Here is an 18,255-nt window from a genome sequence, read left to right as displayed (position 1 = left end):
GAGACGGACCATATTAACTGTTTTTTGCCTGGATGTCCAGCTGCTTTGGGGTCGTGGTATGTACTCAATAGTTTCGTACGGAGGTTAATAGGTACAAAACAACGGCCATTAGGTTTCTCTGGAGGAGCATTACTTTGTGCAGCCAGAATCTCCTCGCCTAGGGGTGAGGTGAGGTTAGTACGGATGGTTGCCAGTATATGGTCCGGAGGAATCACAGGAGTAGGGGTTATCTCCTCTCTAGATGGAGGGGAGAACTGTCGAGACAAGGCATCAGCCCGAATGTTTTTAGTACCGGGCAAGTAAGAAACCACATAATTGAACCTTGATAGGAAGAGAGCCCATCTAGCTTGCCGGGGGGAAAGCCGCTTAGCTTCGGAAAGATATGTAAGGTTCTTGTGGTCTGTGAGGATGAGGATTGGCACTGAAGTACCCTCAAGAAGGTGCCTCCATTCTTTGAGAGCTAAAATTATGGCTAGAAGTTCTCTATCACCAATCTGGTAATTGCATTCCGCCGGGTTCAATTTCCTCGAGAAATACCCGCACGGATGCCTGGAGCTCTCAGGGTTAGGACGTTGAGACAGGAGGGCGCCTACTCCTGTCTCAGACGCATCGACTTCAAGAATGAATGGTAAGGCAGGGTTAGGGTGTGCCAGTATAGGAGCAGCAGCAAAGGCGACTTTGAGAGACTCAAAGGCAGTAATGGCTTCTTGTGACCAATGCTGTGGATCAGCATCTCTCCTGGTCATGTCCGTGAGAGGTTTAACCAAGGAAGAAAAGTTGCGTATGAACTTCCGATAATAATTGGCGAAGCCCAGAAAACGTTGTATAGAGCGAAGACCCGTAGGTCGAGGCCATTTTAGTACAGCCGAAAGTTTCTCCGGATCCATAGAGAATCCAGCATCTGAGATAACATATCCCAAGAATGTGACCTGTTTGCAGTGAAACTCACATTTCTCCAATTTGCAGAACAGATTATTTTCTCTAAGTCTCTGTAGAACACGAGAAACGTCTGCGTGATGGTTCTCGAGAGATGTGGAATGGATCAGAATATCATCAAGATAAACCACCACACATTGCTGCAGCATATCTCGCAGGACGTCATTTATAAATTCTTGGAAAACCGCCGGAGCATTGCAAAGACCAAAGGGCATTACTAGGTATTCGTAATGGCCGCTCCTGGTGTTAAATGCGGTTTTCCATTCGTGGTCCTCTTTTATCCGGACGAGATTATATGCCCCTCTCAGATCAAGTTTGGTGAAGACCGTTGCTCCCTTGAGGCGGTCAAATAACTCCGTGATTAATGGAATGGGGTAGGCATTCTTAATAGTAATGCGATTGAGACCCCTATAGTCGATACAGGGTCTCAACTCGCCATCTTTTTTCTTTACAAAGAAAAAGCCGGCCCCGGCAGGAGAAGATGACTTCCGAATAAAACCCTTAGACAGTGCATCGGTAACATACTCCTCCATGGCTCGATTCTCTGCTACAGACAGTGGGTAAATCCGGCCCCGGGGAGGATTGGTACCCGGTTGGAGTTCGATACCACAGTCATACGGACGGTGTGGTGGCAGAACGCTGGCTTGACCTTTGTCAAATACATCTTGGAATTCTTGGTACTCAGCGGGTAAGGAAGAGGCAGAACATGCGCCCAAAACTTTGACCGGTTTCTGGAGACAGGACAATGTGCATTGCTGGGACCATGATAATATCTCAGCTTTGCGCCAATCAATTGTGGGGTTATGCTTCTGTAACCAAGGGTATCCCAAAACAACCTGGTAATATGGAGAGGAAATGACCTGGAATTGGATCGTCTCATGATGTAGAGCCCCTACAGCCAGAGATATGGGCACGGTTTCTTGGGTCACGTGGGTTGGCTGTATTGGTCTGCCATCGATGGTTTCGAAGGCTAGTGGGAAGTTGCGAGACTGTCAGGGTTTCTTTGCTGTTTTAAACAGCAACCCTTTCTGTCTCAGTGATTGAGTTTTCAGCTGCAATTACTATGAGCTGCTTCTGCTTGTTGCCACGGTTACTCACCTGTGAGTAGTAATCAGCCCTGCTGCTAATCAGTTCTGCCTATTTAAGCAGCTAAGCCCAGAACCTCCTGGCCCTTGCGTAATGTCAGGGACCAGGAACCAGACAGAGACAGAAGTAGATGCAAACACACCTTTATTAATAAATAACAAAATAAATAACAAAAGCAAAGTCCAGGAATCAAGCAGGGGTCAGTCACCAGAGCGGGTAGTCAGACAAGCCAGGATCAGGAGCACGGAGAGCAGCGGAGTCAGGAACAAGGCCGGAGTCAGGAACCAGGAGCAAACAGGAAACACAGGAACAAGGAGACTTCTGGGGAACAGGAAACCACGCAAGGGCAAGGAGGTTCTGGGCTTAGCTGCTTAACCCCTTAAGGACACACGACGTGTGTGACACGTCATGATTCCCTTTTATTCCAGAAGTTTGGTCCTTAAGGGGTTAAATAGGCAGAACTGATTAGCAGCAGGGTTGATTACTACTCACAGGTGAGTAACCGTGGCAACAAGCAGAAGCAGCTCATAGTAATTGCAGCTGAAAACTCAATCACTGAGACAGAAAGGGTTGCTGTTTAAAACAGCAAAGAAACCCTGACACACTCCAAGCATCATTCAGATTTGTTTCATTTGAATCCTTTCCTTCTCTAACTTCTTCATTTGAAGATAAAAACATTTAGTATTAAATATATCAAGTTAATAAAGATGATGAAGAAGTCTTACTACAAGAACTGCATTTTGAAAGAAAATGTAAAACTCAGCATGGCTGTTAATGCCACTTCATAAATCAAAGGGTAAATGTTTATACTGTCCATATTATTAGACTGTTACCAGTGTATTCCAAAATGATTCTTCACTTGGCGTTCCTTTTGGATCCACCATTTTGTACTGATATCCAATATATTTTCTCTACACATGGAATTGAAATAAATTTTCAGGATATTCCAATAGTAATACAAGACAATATGTTTTATTAAGAAGAAAACACAGACAGGGTTTTTCACTGAAATGAGAATTCAAAGTGAATATCAAGTTTAATTCCAAAGTAGCCGAAGTAGAAGCATAGCTGACTTAGAGAATTGTTTCCATGTCAGTTAGTTTGGCCGTACACTTGAAATTCACTTTGAATTCTCACATTAGTAAGTAACTCTGAGTGTGTTTCACATTTCTCTATAAGAGAAAAGAGACTTCAAAATGTTAAAACTTCGGCGGCCTGCTAAGATGGCGCCGGAACCGCACATGGCGCAGGAGACCTCCGAGGAGTCCCAGGATGAGAGGGACTCGCAGACATCACCCCAACCCGAGGACACCCCTCACATGTCCGACTCGGATGATGATGATTCCCCATCCACGAAGGGGGACATCAAAAGGCTGCTAACAGACCTCAGACAAGTCTGGAAGGCTGACCTAAAGGAGACCCAGGCTGAAATTGGGATCCTCCAGCAGAGGGTACAGGAGGTGGAGACCAGAGAGAAACGCAGGGACAACCGCCTCCAAAACAACACGGAACGGCTGGACAAGCTCACCGACCAGGTTCAACGCCTGCACAACACGATGGTCTCTCTGGAGTCCAGACACCGCCGCCGCAATATACGTATGAGGGGCATTCCTGAAACGGTGAGCGAAGAAGACCTGCTACCCTTCGCCCGGAGGCTTGTTTCCTCAATGGGCCCAAGGTGCAACACAGACACCCTGTGGCGAAACCAACTTCGCCACTGTGAACTGGAGAAGCCTGGTTGCTAGCCTCCTGCCCTGCGACTATGGCCCCTGGACATATTTGGGGCATATTGTATTTTATTGTGCGACTGCTGGCCCTTTAAGTACAGTGAATGGTATTTTATTGTACTGCTGCTGGCCCTTTAAGAACTGTCTAGGGACATATTGAGACTTTGGGTAACAATACCCTTTAAGACTATGGCCCCTGAAAACGTATGGACTTTTATTGGTGTGTATGGCCCTTTAAGAACCGTCTGGGGACATATTGTGACTTTGGTGAACAATACCCCTTTAAGACTATGTCCCCAGACCTGTAAAATAACTTGTTCCTGGCTTTCCCCCACTTGGTTCAGTAAATAGGGCTTACTGAACCAAGTACCACACAGGCGGACCACCCAGAAGCTAAAGTGTGCAGGCAATTTACCTCCCAGGCTGTGAGGTTACTGCCGGTTAATTGCACGTGGCGGCGGCCATCTTTGTTCAGTCGAACGCGGTCAGCGGTGTATGCCAAAGATTCTGTGGAACTGAAATCGGCTACACATTTTGCCGAGCACCGCTGACCCTTACCTTCTCCCATACTGAACTTGCAGCTCCAGAGACTAAGTCCCGTTCGAAATGTTTTTTCGGCATGAAATTGACCGACCGCACAGCCCAAATCTATGGAACTGTTTTGGGCAGGAAATTGTGCTTGCGGTCGGTCATAAAGGACTTCCAGCTAACTTTTGATCCACTGGGGGGATTTGGCTGATTTTTGGAAGTGTTTATGTTTGATGTATGCTGAGTCTGAATATGCAACTTTTATTGAAATTGAATGTATGGTTTTAAAGTTACAGTGTGTGTGTAAAAACTGTATTTTTATTGTATGTAATAATTGGTTTAACTGTTAATCTAAGGGGAGGAAATGTGTGGGAGGTACATCCCTGTGATTGGTTAATTTCATCCTCCCCCTGGGAGTGTCCTGTATGTACTTGTTTGTAATAAAAGCCAGACTGGGTGTCCCAGTCCTCAGTTCCTGCTTAACCCTCAAAATGAAGTGTCGTCTCGTTCTTGGGGGGAATTGGATTGTAAGCTGACTGCCAAGAGTGTAAGCGGATTGTATGCTTTTCTTGTTCAGCTGTTCCAGTTCGGAGTGTTATTTCGTATCCAGATCGGGAGTTTGGTGTTCTGCAGTAGCTGTGCCTGTCTCTAGAAAAGGGGATTATCGCCTAAACGGATTTTTCCCCTTTTATGCTGAAACGGTCTACGTTACACACCCCAATAATCGTGACTGCCTTCCGAGTGCGCAAATCACCAGCGGCACCAGCAGGAGCCCCCAGAGACACCATATCCACAACCAGAGACATTACAGCGAGAGCCGCCATTATGGCCAGCTCCAGAACGCTGGGGACAGTCAAGATAGAGGGCTGTGAGGTGGCCTTATACAGTGACCTCCCCTTCTCTGTACTTGCTGCAAGGAGACAATTAGCGCCGGTCGCTAAGAAACTAAGAGAACACTCGGTCCGCTACAGATGGGACACAGCGGGTTCACTAGTAGTACATCAGGGCACCGAGGCATTCACTCTGACCCCCAATGATGACCCAGAGACTCTCCTCAAAGGCCTTGGTACGACTGCCTCAAAACACGGCAAGAGCAGTGCGGAACGCAACACCTAAGGGAACTCACTGTCCACAGAGGCTGGATATTGCCCACTCTTTTGACCCCTCGAGCAGTCAACACTAGACGGCTTTCACCCACTGATGTTTCACATGTTTAACTGTTTTAATTGTTTTAAATGTTTTATCTAGGCCCAATGACTTAGAGAGTACAATGCTGTCAGCAACTCACGACCTCAGGGCAAGCGGCACTGCAACCAGCGCCGTACTCACATAACCGCCCGTATATACATAGCTCAGGGCTGCGAGATTCCAAAGCCAGGCAGCCCCATTAAGCGACAATCTCAGCACATAAATGTACATGATGTTGCCCATTATATGCTTCCATGACACTGTTACTATAACTGAGGAGTGTAAGGCTCATGATTGTAATATCGCATATGACTGTGCTTGTAACCATAATGCATTATTACTTGTTCTTACTATACCACATATAATGAAAAATGTATACCATGTGTACAAAACCAATAAAATACAAAAAAAAATGTTAAAACTTCTATCCCCAAGTTGCTGTGAATCTGTGTAAATGTCCATTAGACATGGCCAGGAACGTTTTTATACTGAATATTTTGGAAACCTTCTTATATCAAGGACTCTGCCATCCATCATAAAAGCACCCTATTACGCAACGTTTACTCTAATTAACTACATTATTTAAACCAGGGCTCAATGAATCTCTGGTTTTCAGCTGATAGTGATGTTGTCTAGGTTATCTTTTTGATTCTGCCCTCCTAGACTGAACACAGCAATCTGTGCATGGTCCTGCCCCCCCCTAGCAAAACACAGTGATTTCCGGGAAGGAGAGAAGAGAGGACTGGAGCCAGAAGAGCCAATTCATAAATGCATGACAGATATACAAAACCAGAATGTGTGTGTGTGTGTGTGTTTGTGTGTATATGCATTTAAACATTTTTTGTTATATTTAACAAGTCAAGTCTTTAGTTATTTTTTTTAGTTTGGAATGGGGGAGGGTTGGGGTTGCTTGGAAATTCTGTGCCTACAGGTGCTCTTCCAGTTAATTCTGTATAGAGCAGTAATTCATTTTCAGGAATAATTTATTAATAAAGACTTGAAAGGCATGAGAATACAATGTTATTTATATTACAATTATATGGCCTACACAGATTATTTGTCCTATCTGTATTTTTGTTGAGATTTGTTTCATTTGAATACTTTCCTTCTCTAAATTCTTCATTCGAAAATAAAACATTTAGTACGAAATATATCAATTTAATAAACATGATCAAGAAACCTTACTACAAAAACTGCATGTAGTAAGGAAACGTAAAACTTGTCATGGCTGTTAATGCAGCTTCATAAATCAAAGGGTAAATGTTTATACTGTCCATCTTATTAGACTGTTACCTGTGCATTCCAGATTGATTCTTCATTTGCCATTTCTTTTGAATCCATCATTGTGTCTTCATTTCTAAGATTTTTTCTCTACACATGGAATTGAAATACATTTTCAGTATTTTCCAATAGTAATACAAGACAATATGTTTTATTAAGAAGAAAACACAGACAGGGTTTTTCACTGAAATGAGAATTCAAAGTGAATATCAAGTTTAATTCCAAAGTAGCCGAAGTAGAAGCATAGCTGACTTAGTTAATAGTTTCCATGTCAGTTAGTTTGGCCGTACACTTGAAATTCACTTTGAATTCTCACTTTAGTAAGTAACTCTGAGTGTGTTTCACATTTTTCTATAAGAGAAAAGAGACTTCAAAATGTTGAAACTTTCACCCTCACGTTGCTGTGAATCTGTCTAAATGTCCGTTAGACATGGCCAGGAACATTTTTATTACGGTACTGAATATTTTGGAAACCTTATTATATGGACTCTGCCATCTATCATGACAAAGCACCCTATTACGCACCGTTTAATCTAATTTACTACATTATTTAAACCAGGGCTCAATTAATCTCTGGTTTTAAGCTCTGATAGTGACGTTGCCTACGTTATCCTTTTGATTCTGCCCTCCTAGACTGAACACAGCAATCTGTGCATGGTCCCACTCCCCACTAACAAAACACAATAATTTCCAGGAAGGAGAGAAGAGAGGACTGGAACCAGAATGGCCAATTCATAAATGCATGACATATATACAAAACCAGAATGTGTGTATATGTGTGTGTGTGTGTATTTAAACAATTTTGTTATATTTGTCAAGTCTTTATTTTTTTTAGTTTGGAATGAGGGAGGGTTGGTGATTGCTAGAGAATTCTGTGCCTACAGGTGCTCTTCCAGTTAATTCTGTCAAGAGCAATAATTCATTTTCAGGAATAATTTATTAACAAAGACTTGAAGGGCATGAGTACACAATGTTATTTATTTAACAATTATATGGCCTACACAGAGTATTTGTTCTGTCTGTAACTCTGTTGAGATTTGTTTCATTTGAATACTTTCCTTCTCTTAATTCTTCATTCGAAAATAAAACATTTAGTACTAAATATATCAATTTAATAAACATGATGAACAAACCCTACTACAAAAACTGCATATAGTAAGGAAACTTAAAACTCGGCATGGCTGTTAATGCCGCTTCATAAATCAAAGGGTAAATGTTTATACTGTCCATCTTATTAGACTGTTACCTGTGCATTCCAGATTGATTCTTCATTTGCCATTACGTTTGAATCCATCATTTTGCCTTGAATTCTAAGATTTTTTCTCTACACATGGAATTGAAATACATTTTCAGTATTTACCAATAGTAATACAAGACAATATGTTTTATTAAGAAGAAAACACAGACAGGGTTTTGCACTGAAATTAGAATTCAAAGTGAATATCAAGTTTAATTCCAAAGTAGCCGAAGTAGAAGCATAGCTGACTTAGAGAATAGAAAAAAGGAGACAGAGAATATGGGGTGCTGGAGGGAACCAGCTACCCAGACTCTGAAGTGGTTACAAGGGGTATAGGGGGCTTAACCCCGGGGAAAATTTAAAAAGAAATGAAAGAGTGGGCAGAATAACCACCACATATAGAACTATATGAAGGTGGGAGACTGCTCACTCAATGGTCTATACCCCTTTAGTAATGGTACTTGTAGGGAAGAGGAGGGCGTAGGTTTAAAGCAAAAAAAGAAAAATTAGGAAGAAGACGTGGGTATTAAACCTTTAATGGAACAACTTATATTAATAGTAGTGAGATATAAAACTGGCTCCACCTGTAGCCAGGGGGGGGGGGGGGTGGAATTTCCCTAGTGGGGTTAATTCGTAAGTGAGGTAAGTGCTCACAGATACTGGTTGAAGCTCATGCAGTGAATGAGTGCTAAGGACCAATGGGAAAAAGGTCCCTAATAATAATGCACATTAGTATGTCAAACTTAACATATTAGTGTTGCCAGAAGGCTGGCCAGCAGGGCTGGGGGCTAGAGTGTATGGGGATAGATAGTAAACCTTGGTAGGTAAGGTACCCCTGGGGGGAACAGAATAGTCTCTATGGCGGGCTAAAGTACTGGTGTGAAGAGACGGGCAAAAGGAACAAATGGCCAGTTCAGACAGTATGTACATGCCCCACAGAGCATGAAATTGTAGCTTACTGTCAGGTGGACATTCAGAACATGCCCATCCCTCACCCTAAGTAGCCCTAGACTAGCTGACTGTCTCCCTTAAGACCAGGGGACTAAGAAACACTACCTGCTGCTTCAAGGCAGCCTCAAGGTTATCCCTATTACTGTCCCTTAGACATGGCCAGGAACGTTTTTATACCGGTACTGAATATTTTGGAAACCTTATTATATCAAGGACTCTGCCATCTATCATAAAAGCAACCTATTACGCAACGTTTACTCTAATTAACTACATTATTTAAACCAGGGCTCAATTAATCTCTGGTTTTCAGCTCTGATAGTGACATTGTCTAGGTTATCTTTTTGATTCTGCGCTCCTAGACTTAACACAACGAAGGGAGGGTTGGGGGTTGCTTGGAAACTCTGTGCATACAGGTGCTCTTCCAGGTAATTCTGTCAAGAGCAGTAATTCATTTCCAGGAATAATTTATTAATAAAGACTTGAAGGGCATGAGTACACAATGTTATTTATATTACAATTATATGGCCTACACCGATTATTTGTTCTATCCATATATCGGTCGAGATTTGTTACATTTGAATCCTTTCTTTTTTTTAATTTATTTATTTATTCGAAAATAAAACATTTAGTATTAAATATATCAATTTAATAAAGATTATCAAGAAACCTTACTACAAGAACTGCCTGTAGAAAGAAAACGTAAATCTCGGCATGGCTGTTAATGCCGCTTTGTAAATCAAAGGGTAAATGTTTATACTTCCCATATTATTAAACTATTACCTTTACTGCCTCAATTAATTCTTCGTGTAGCTTTTGTTTCGGATTCTTCATTTTGTCTTGAATTCTGAAATTGGCTACCTACACATGGAATTGAAATACATTTTCAGGAAATGTCAATAGTAATACAAGACAATATTTGTAATAAGTAGAAAACATTTTGATTAACTGAAATGAGAAATCAAAGTGAATATCAAGTTTAATTCCAAAGTAGCCAAAGTAAAAGCATAGCTGACTTATAGAATTGTTTCCATGTCACTTAGTTTGATCTTACACTTGAAATTCCCTTTTATTTCTCACTATAATAAATAACCCTTAAGGGTGCTTCACATTTATATGAGAGAAGAGATGTTAGAAAGTTGAAACTTCTAACCTCCAAACCCAACATTCACTTTCCAAAGAAGTCAGGGACGCTAATATAAAAGGATCTAGGCCTCAATTACCTTTTAACATCTACACTATGATTACAGTGTTATCTAATTCCAATTAATAAATAACGGTAACTCCATGAAACAAACACTCTGTCAGGGACCAGGAACCAGACAGAGACAGAAGTAGATGCAAACACACCTTTATTAATAAATAACAAAATAAATAACAAAAGCAAAGTCCAGGAATCAAGCAGGGGTCAGTCACCAGAGCGGGTAGTCAGACAAGCCAGGATCAGGAGCACGGAGAGCAGCGGAGTCAGGAACAAGGCCGGAGTCAGGAACCAGGAGCAAACAGGAAACACAGGAACAAGGAGACTTCTGGGGAACAGGAAACCACGCAAGGGCAAGGAGGTTCTGGGCTTAGCTGCTTAAATAGGCAGAACTGATTAGCAGCAGGGTTGATTACTACTCACAGGTGAGTAACCGTGGCAACAAGCAGAAGCAGCTCATAGTAATTGCAGCTGAAAACTCAATCACTGAGACAGAAAGGGTTGCTGTTTAAAACAGCAAAGAAACCCTGACAGTACCTCCCCCTCAACGACTCCCCCCATCTCTTCTGGTGGGTCCGGGTTTCATGGGGAAGCGGGCATGATAGGAACGAAGGAGGGATGGTGCATGGACATCAGAGGCTGGAACCCAGGAGCGTTCCTCTGGACCGTATCCTTTCCAGTGCACCAAGTATTGGATCTGTCCTCTGAAGACCCGTGAGTCAATGATGCTGCGTATTTCATATTCCTCATGATTGTCAATCAGAACAGGACGTGGACGTGGCACTGAGGTGGTGTACCGATTACAAAGCAACGGTTTCAAGAGGGAAACATGGAAAACATTTGAGATGCGCATGTTAGCAGGAAGGTCAAGTGCGTAAGCTACAGGGTTAACCCTTCGAAGTATACGAAATGGCCCAACGTATCGGGGTGCCAGTTTTTGTGAGGGAACACGGAGGCGTAGGTTACGGGAAGACAGCCAGACCCTCTCTCCGACCTGATAGGTAGGTGCAGGAAGGCGTCTGCGGTCGGCCTGGAGTTTGTAGTTCTGCGTTGCGCGTTGCAAAGAATTCTGAACCTGCACCCAAGTGGAACGGAGTTCCCTGAGATGTTCCTCCAATGCCGGTATCCCCTGTGGCAAGAACGTATCAGGCAACATGGACGGTTGAAACCCATAGTTTGCCAAGAATGGGGATAGCCGGGAGGAGGCATTAATCGCACTATTGTGGGCAAACTCCGCCCAGGGTAGAAGATCAGACCAGTTGTTCTGGTGGTCAGAAATGTAGCAACGCAGAAACTGTTCCACTGTTTGGTTAGCTTGTTCCGCTGCACCATTGGATTGCGGGTGGTAGGCCGAGGAGAAGGAAAGCTGAATTCCCATTTGCGTACAAAAAGCTCTCCAAAATCTGGACACGAACTGGCTACCCCTATCTGAGACTATCACTTTGGGTAACCCATGCAAACGAAAGACCTCCCGAGCAAAAATTGTTGCAAGTTCCTGGGAAGTTTGTAGTTTTTTCAAGGGAATGCAATGCGACATCTTCGAGAATCGGTCAACAACCATGAGAACGACTGTATTGCCACGGGAGACCGGAAGATCTACGATAAAATCCATGGATAAGTGGGTCCAGGGTCGTTCACCATTAGGTATGGTTTGCAGGAGACCCACTGGAGGGCGTCGTGGGGTTTTATTTTGAGCGCACACAGGACAGGCAGCTACAAAAGCGGTGACATCCGAACGGAGACTAGGCCACCAAAATTGCCGGGAGACGGACCATATTAACTGTTTTTTGCCTGGATGTCCAGCTGCTTTGGGGTCGTGGTATGTACTCAATAGTTTCGTACGGAGGTTAATAGGTACAAAACAACGGCCATTAGGTTTCTCTGGAGGAGCATTACTTTGTGCAGCCAGAATCTCCTCGCCTAGGGGTGAGGTGAGGTTAGTACGGATGGTTGCCAGTATATGGTCCGGAGGAATCACAGGAGTAGGGGTTATCTCCTCTCTAGATGGAGGGGAGAACTGTCGAGACAAGGCATCAGCCCGAATGTTTTTAGTACCGGGCAAGTAAGAAACCACATAATTGAACCTTGATAGGAAGAGAGCCCATCTAGCTTGCCGGGGGGAAAGCCGCTTAGCTTCGGAAAGATATGTAAGGTTCTTGTGGTCTGTGAGGATGAGGATTGGCACTGAAGTACCCTCAAGAAGGTGCCTCCATTCTTTGAGAGCTAAAATTATGGCTAGAAGTTCTCTATCACCAATCTGGTAATTGCATTCCGCCGGGTTCAATTTCCTCGAGAAATACCCGCACGGATGCCTGGAGCTCTCAGGGTTAGGACGTTGAGACAGGAGGGCGCCTACTCCTGTCTCAGACGCATCGACTTCAAGAATGAATGGTAAGGCAGGGTTAGGGTGTGCCAGTATAGGAGCAGCAGCAAAGGCGACTTTGAGAGACTCAAAGGCAGTAATGGCTTCTTGTGACCAATGCTGTGGATCAGCATCTCTCCTGGTCATGTCCGTGAGAGGTTTAACCAAGGAAGAAAAGTTGCGTATGAACTTCCGATAATAATTGGCGAAGCCCAGAAAACGTTGTATAGAGCGAAGACCCGTAGGTCGAGGCCATTTTAGTACAGCCGAAAGTTTCTCCGGATCCATAGAGAATCCAGCATCTGAGATAACATATCCCAAGAATGTGACCTGTTTGCAGTGAAACTCACATTTCTCCAATTTGCAGAACAGATTATTTTCTCTAAGTCTCTGTAGAACACGAGAAACGTCTGCGTGATGGTTCTCGAGAGATGTGGAATGGATCAGAATATCATCAAGATAAACCACCACACATTGCTGCAGCATATCTCGCAGGACGTCATTTATAAATTCTTGGAAAACCGCCGGAGCATTGCAAAGACCAAAGGGCATTACTAGGTATTCGTAATGGCCGCTCCTGGTGTTAAATGCGGTTTTCCATTCGTGGTCCTCTTTTATCCGGACGAGATTATATGCCCCTCTCAGATCAAGTTTGGTGAAGACCGTTGCTCCCTTGAGGCGGTCAAATAACTCCGTGATTAATGGAATGGGGTAGGCATTCTTAATAGTAATGCGATTGAGACCCCTATAGTCGATACAGGGTCTCAACTCGCCATCTTTTTTCTTTACAAAGAAAAAGCCGGCCCCGGCAGGAGAAGATGACTTCCGAATAAAACCCTTAGACAGTGCATCGGTAACATACTCCTCCATGGCTCGATTCTCTGCTACAGACAGTGGGTAAATCCGGCCCCGGGGAGGATTGGTACCCGGTTGGAGTTCGATACCACAGTCATACGGACGGTGTGGTGGCAGAACGCTGGCTTGACCTTTGTCAAATACATCTTGGAATTCTTGGTACTCAGCGGGTAAGGAAGAGGCAGAACATGCGCCCAAAACTTTGACCGGTTTCTGGAGACAGGACAATGTGCATTGCTGGGACCATGATAATATCTCAGCTTTGCGCCAATCAATTGTGGGGTTATGCTTCTGTAACCAAGGGTATCCCAAAACAACCTGGTAATATGGAGAGGAAATGACCTGGAATTGGATCGTCTCATGATGTAGAGCCCCTACAGCCAGAGATATGGGCACGGTTTCTTGGGTCACGTGGGTTGGCTGTATTGGTCTGCCATCGATGGTTTCGAAGGCTAGTGGGAAGTTGCGAGACTGTCAGGGTTTCTTTGCTGTTTTAAACAGCAACCCTTTCTGTCTCAGTGATTGAGTTTTCAGCTGCAATTACTATGAGCTGCTTCTGCTTGTTGCCACGGTTACTCACCTGTGAGTAGTAATCAGCCCTGCTGCTAATCAGTTCTGCCTATTTAAGCAGCTAAGCCCAGAACCTCCTGGCCCTTGCGTAATGTCAGGGACCAGGAACCAGACAGAGACAGAAGTAGATGCAAACACACCTTTATTAATAAATAACAAAATAAATAACAAAAGCAAAGTCCAGGAATCAAGCAGGGGTCAGTCACCAGAGCGGGTAGTCAGACAAGCCAGGATCAGGAGCACGGAGAGCAGCGGAGTCAGGAACAAGGCCGGAGTCAGGAACCAGGAGCAAACAGGAAACACAGGAACAAGGAGACTTCTGGGGAACAGGAAACCACGCAAGGGCAAGGAGGTTCTGGGCTTAGCTGCTTAAATAGGCAGAACTGATTAGCAGCAGGGTTGATTACTACTCACAGGTGAGTAACCGTGGCAACAAGCAGAAGCAGCTCATAGTAATTGCAGCTGAAAACTCAATCACTGAGACAGAAAGGGTTGCTGTTTAAAACAGCAAAGAAACCCTGACACACTCCAAGCATCATTCAGATTTGTTTCATTTGAATCCTTTCCTTCTCTAACTTCTTCATTTGAAGATAAAAACATTTAGTATTAAATATATCAAGTTAATAAAGATGATGAAGAAGTCTTACTACAAGAACTGCATTTTGAAAGAAAATGTAAAACTCAGCATGGCTGTTAATGCCACTTCATAAATCAAAGGGTAAATGTTTATACTGTCCATATTATTAGACTGTTACCAGTGTATTCCAAAATGATTCTTCACTTGGCGTTCCTTTTGGATCCACCATTTTGTACTGATATCCAATATATTTTCTCTACACATGGAATTGAAATACATTTTCAGGATATTCCAATAGTAATACAAGACAATATGTTTTATTAAGAAGAAAACACAGACAGGGTTTTTCACTGAAATGAGAATTCAAAGTGAATATCAAGTTTAATTCCAAAGTAGCCGAAGTAGAAGCATAGCTGACTTAGAGAATTGTTTCCATGTCAGTTAGTTTGGCCGTACACTTGAAATTCACTTTGAATTCTCACATTAGTAAGTAACTCTGAGTGTGTTTCACATTTCTCTATAAGAGAAAAGAGACTTCAAAATGTTAAAACTTCGGCGGCCTGCTAAGATGGCGCCGGAACCGCACATGGCGCAGGAGACCTCCGAGGAGTCCCAGGATGAGAGGGACTCGCAGACATCACCCCAACCCGAGGACACCCCTCACATGTCCGACTCGGATGATGATGATTCCCCATCCACGAAGGGGGACATCAAAAGGCTGCTAACAGACCTCAGACAAGTCTGGAAGGCTGACCTAAAGGAGACCCAGGCTGAAATTGGGATCCTCCAGCAGAGGGTACAGGAGGTGGAGACCAGAGAGAAACGCAGGGACAACCGCCTCCAAAACAACACGGAACGGCTGGACAAGCTCACCGACCAGGTTCAACGCCTGCACAACACGATGGTCTCTCTGGAGTCCAGACACCGCCGCCGCAATATACGTATGAGGGGCATTCCTGAAACGGTGAGCGAAGAAGACCTGCTACCCTTCGCCCGGAGGCTTGTTTCCTCAATGGGCCCAAGGTGCAACACAGACACCCTGTGGCGAAACCAACTTCGCCACTGTGAACTGGAGAAGCCTGGTTGCTAGCCTCCTGCCCTGCGACTATGGCCCCTGGACATATTTGGGGCATATTGTATTTTATTGTGCGACTGCTGGCCCTTTAAGTACAGTGAATGGTATTTTATTGTACTGCTGCTGGCCCTTTAAGAACTGTCTAGGGACATATTGAGACTTTGGGTAACAATACCCTTTAAGACTATGGCCCCTGAAAACGTATGGACTTTTATTGGTGTGTATGGCCCTTTAAGAACCGTCTGGGGACATATTGTGACTTTGGTGAACAATACCCCTTTAAGACTATGTCCCCAGACCTGTAAAATAACTTGTTCCTGGCTTTCCCCCACTTGGTTCAGTAAATAGGGCTTACTGAACCAAGTACCACACAGGCGGACCACCCAGAAGCTAAAGTGTGCAGGCAATTTACCTCCCAGGCTGTGAGGTTACTGCCGGTTAATTGCACGTGGCGGCGGCCATCTTTGTTCAGTCGAACGCGGTCAGCGGTGTATGCCAAAGATTCTGTGGAACTGAAATCGGCTACACATTTTGCCGAGCACCGCTGACCCTTACCTTCTCCCATACTGAACTTGCAGCTCCAGAGACTAAGTCCCGTTCGAAATGTTTTTTCGGCATGAAATTGACCGACCGCACAGCCCAAATCTATGGAACTGTTTTGGGCAGGAAATTGTGCTTGCGGTCGGTCATAAAGGACTTCCAGCTAACTTTTGATCCACTGGGGGGATTTGGCTGATTTTTGGAAGTGTTTATGTTTGATGTATGCTGAGTCTGAATATGCAACTTTTATTGAAATTGAATGTATGGTTTTAAAGTTACAGTGTGTGTGTAAAAACTGTATTTTTATTGTATGTAATAATTGGTTTAACTGTTAATCTAAGGGGAGGAAATGTGTGGGAGGTACATCCCTGTGATTGGTTAATTTCATCCTCCCCCTGGGAGTGTCCTGTATGTACTTGTTTGTAATAAAAGCCAGACTGGGTGTCCCAGTCCTCAGTTCCTGCTTAACCCTCAAAATGAAGTGTCGTCTCGTTCTTGGGGGGAATTGGATTGTAAGCTGACTGCCAAGAGTGTAAGCGGATTGTATGCTTTTCTTGTTCAGCTGTTCCAGTTCGGAGTGTTATTTCGTATCCAGATCGGGAGTTTGGTGTTCTGCAGTAGCTGTGCCTGTCTCTAGAAAAGGGGATTATCGCCTAAACGGATTTTTCCCCTTTTATGCTGAAACGGTCTACGTTACACACCCCAATAATCGTGACTGCCTTCCGAGTGCGCAAATCACCAGCGGCACCAGCAGGAGCCCCCAGAGACACCATATCCACAACCAGAGACATTACAGCGAGAGCCGCCATTATGGCCAGCTCCAGAACGCTGGGGACAGTCAAGATAGAGGGCTGTGAGGTGGCCTTATACAGTGACCTCCCCTTCTCTGTACTTGCTGCAAGGAGACAATTAGCGCCGGTCGCTAAGAAACTAAGAGAACACTCGGTCCGCTACAGATGGGACACAGCGGGTTCACTAGTAGTACATCAGGGCACCGAGGCATTCACTCTGACCCCCAATGATGACCCAGAGACTCTCCTCAAAGGCCTTGGTACGACTGCCTCAAAACACGGCAAGAGCAGTGCGGAACGCAACACCTAAGGGAACTCACTGTCCACAGAGGCTGGATATTGCCCACTCTTTTGACCCCTCGAGCAGTCAACACTAGACGGCTTTCACCCACTGATGTTTCACATGTTTAACTGTTTTAATTGTTTTAAATGTTTTATCTAGGCCCAATGACTTAGAGAGTACAATGCTGTCAGCAACTCACGACCTCAGGGCAAGCGGCACTGCAACCAGCGCCGTACTCACATAACCGCCCGTATATACATAGCTCAGGGCTGCGAGATTCCAAAGCCAGGCAGCCCCATTAAGCGACAATCTCAGCACATAAATGTACATGATGTTGCCCATTATATGCTTCCATGACACTGTTACTATAACTGAGGAGTGTAAGGCTCATGATTGTAATATCGCATATGACTGTGCTTGTAACCATAATGCATTATTACTTGTTCTTACTATACCACATATAATGAAAAATGTATACCATGTGTACAAAACCAATAAAATACAAAAAAAAATGTTAAAACTTCTATCCCCAAGTTGCTGTGAATCTGTGTAAATGTCCATTAGACATGGCCAGGAACGTTTTTATACTGAATATTTTGGAAACCTTCTTATATCAAGGACTCTGCCATCCATCATAAAAGCACCCTATTACGCAACGTTTACTCTAATTAACTACATTATTTAAACCAGGGCTCAATGAATCTCTGGTTTTCAGCTGATAGTGATGTTGTCTAGGTTATCTTTTTGATTCTGCCCTCCTAGACTGAACACAGCAATCTGTGCATGGTCCTGCCCCCCCCTAGCAAAACACAGTGATTTCCGGGAAGGAGAGAAGAGAGGACTGGAGCCAGAAGAGCCAATTCATAAATGCATGACAGATATACAAAACCAGAATGTGTGTGTGTGTGTGTGTTTGTGTGTATATGCATTTAAACATTTTTTGTTATATTTAACAAGTCAAGTCTTTAGTTATTTTTTTTAGTTTGGAATGGGGGAGGGTTGGGGTTGCTTGGAAATTCTGTGCCTACAGGTGCTCTTCCAGTTAATTCTGTATAGAGCAGTAATTCATT

Source organism: Pelobates fuscus, chromosome 1 (genome assembly GCF_036172605.1).
Source record: "Pelobates fuscus isolate aPelFus1 chromosome 1, aPelFus1.pri, whole genome shotgun sequence".
NCBI classification, from domain to species: domain Eukaryota; kingdom Metazoa; phylum Chordata; class Amphibia; order Anura; family Pelobatidae; genus Pelobates; species Pelobates fuscus.
Note: the sequence above shows the minus strand (reverse complement) of the source record.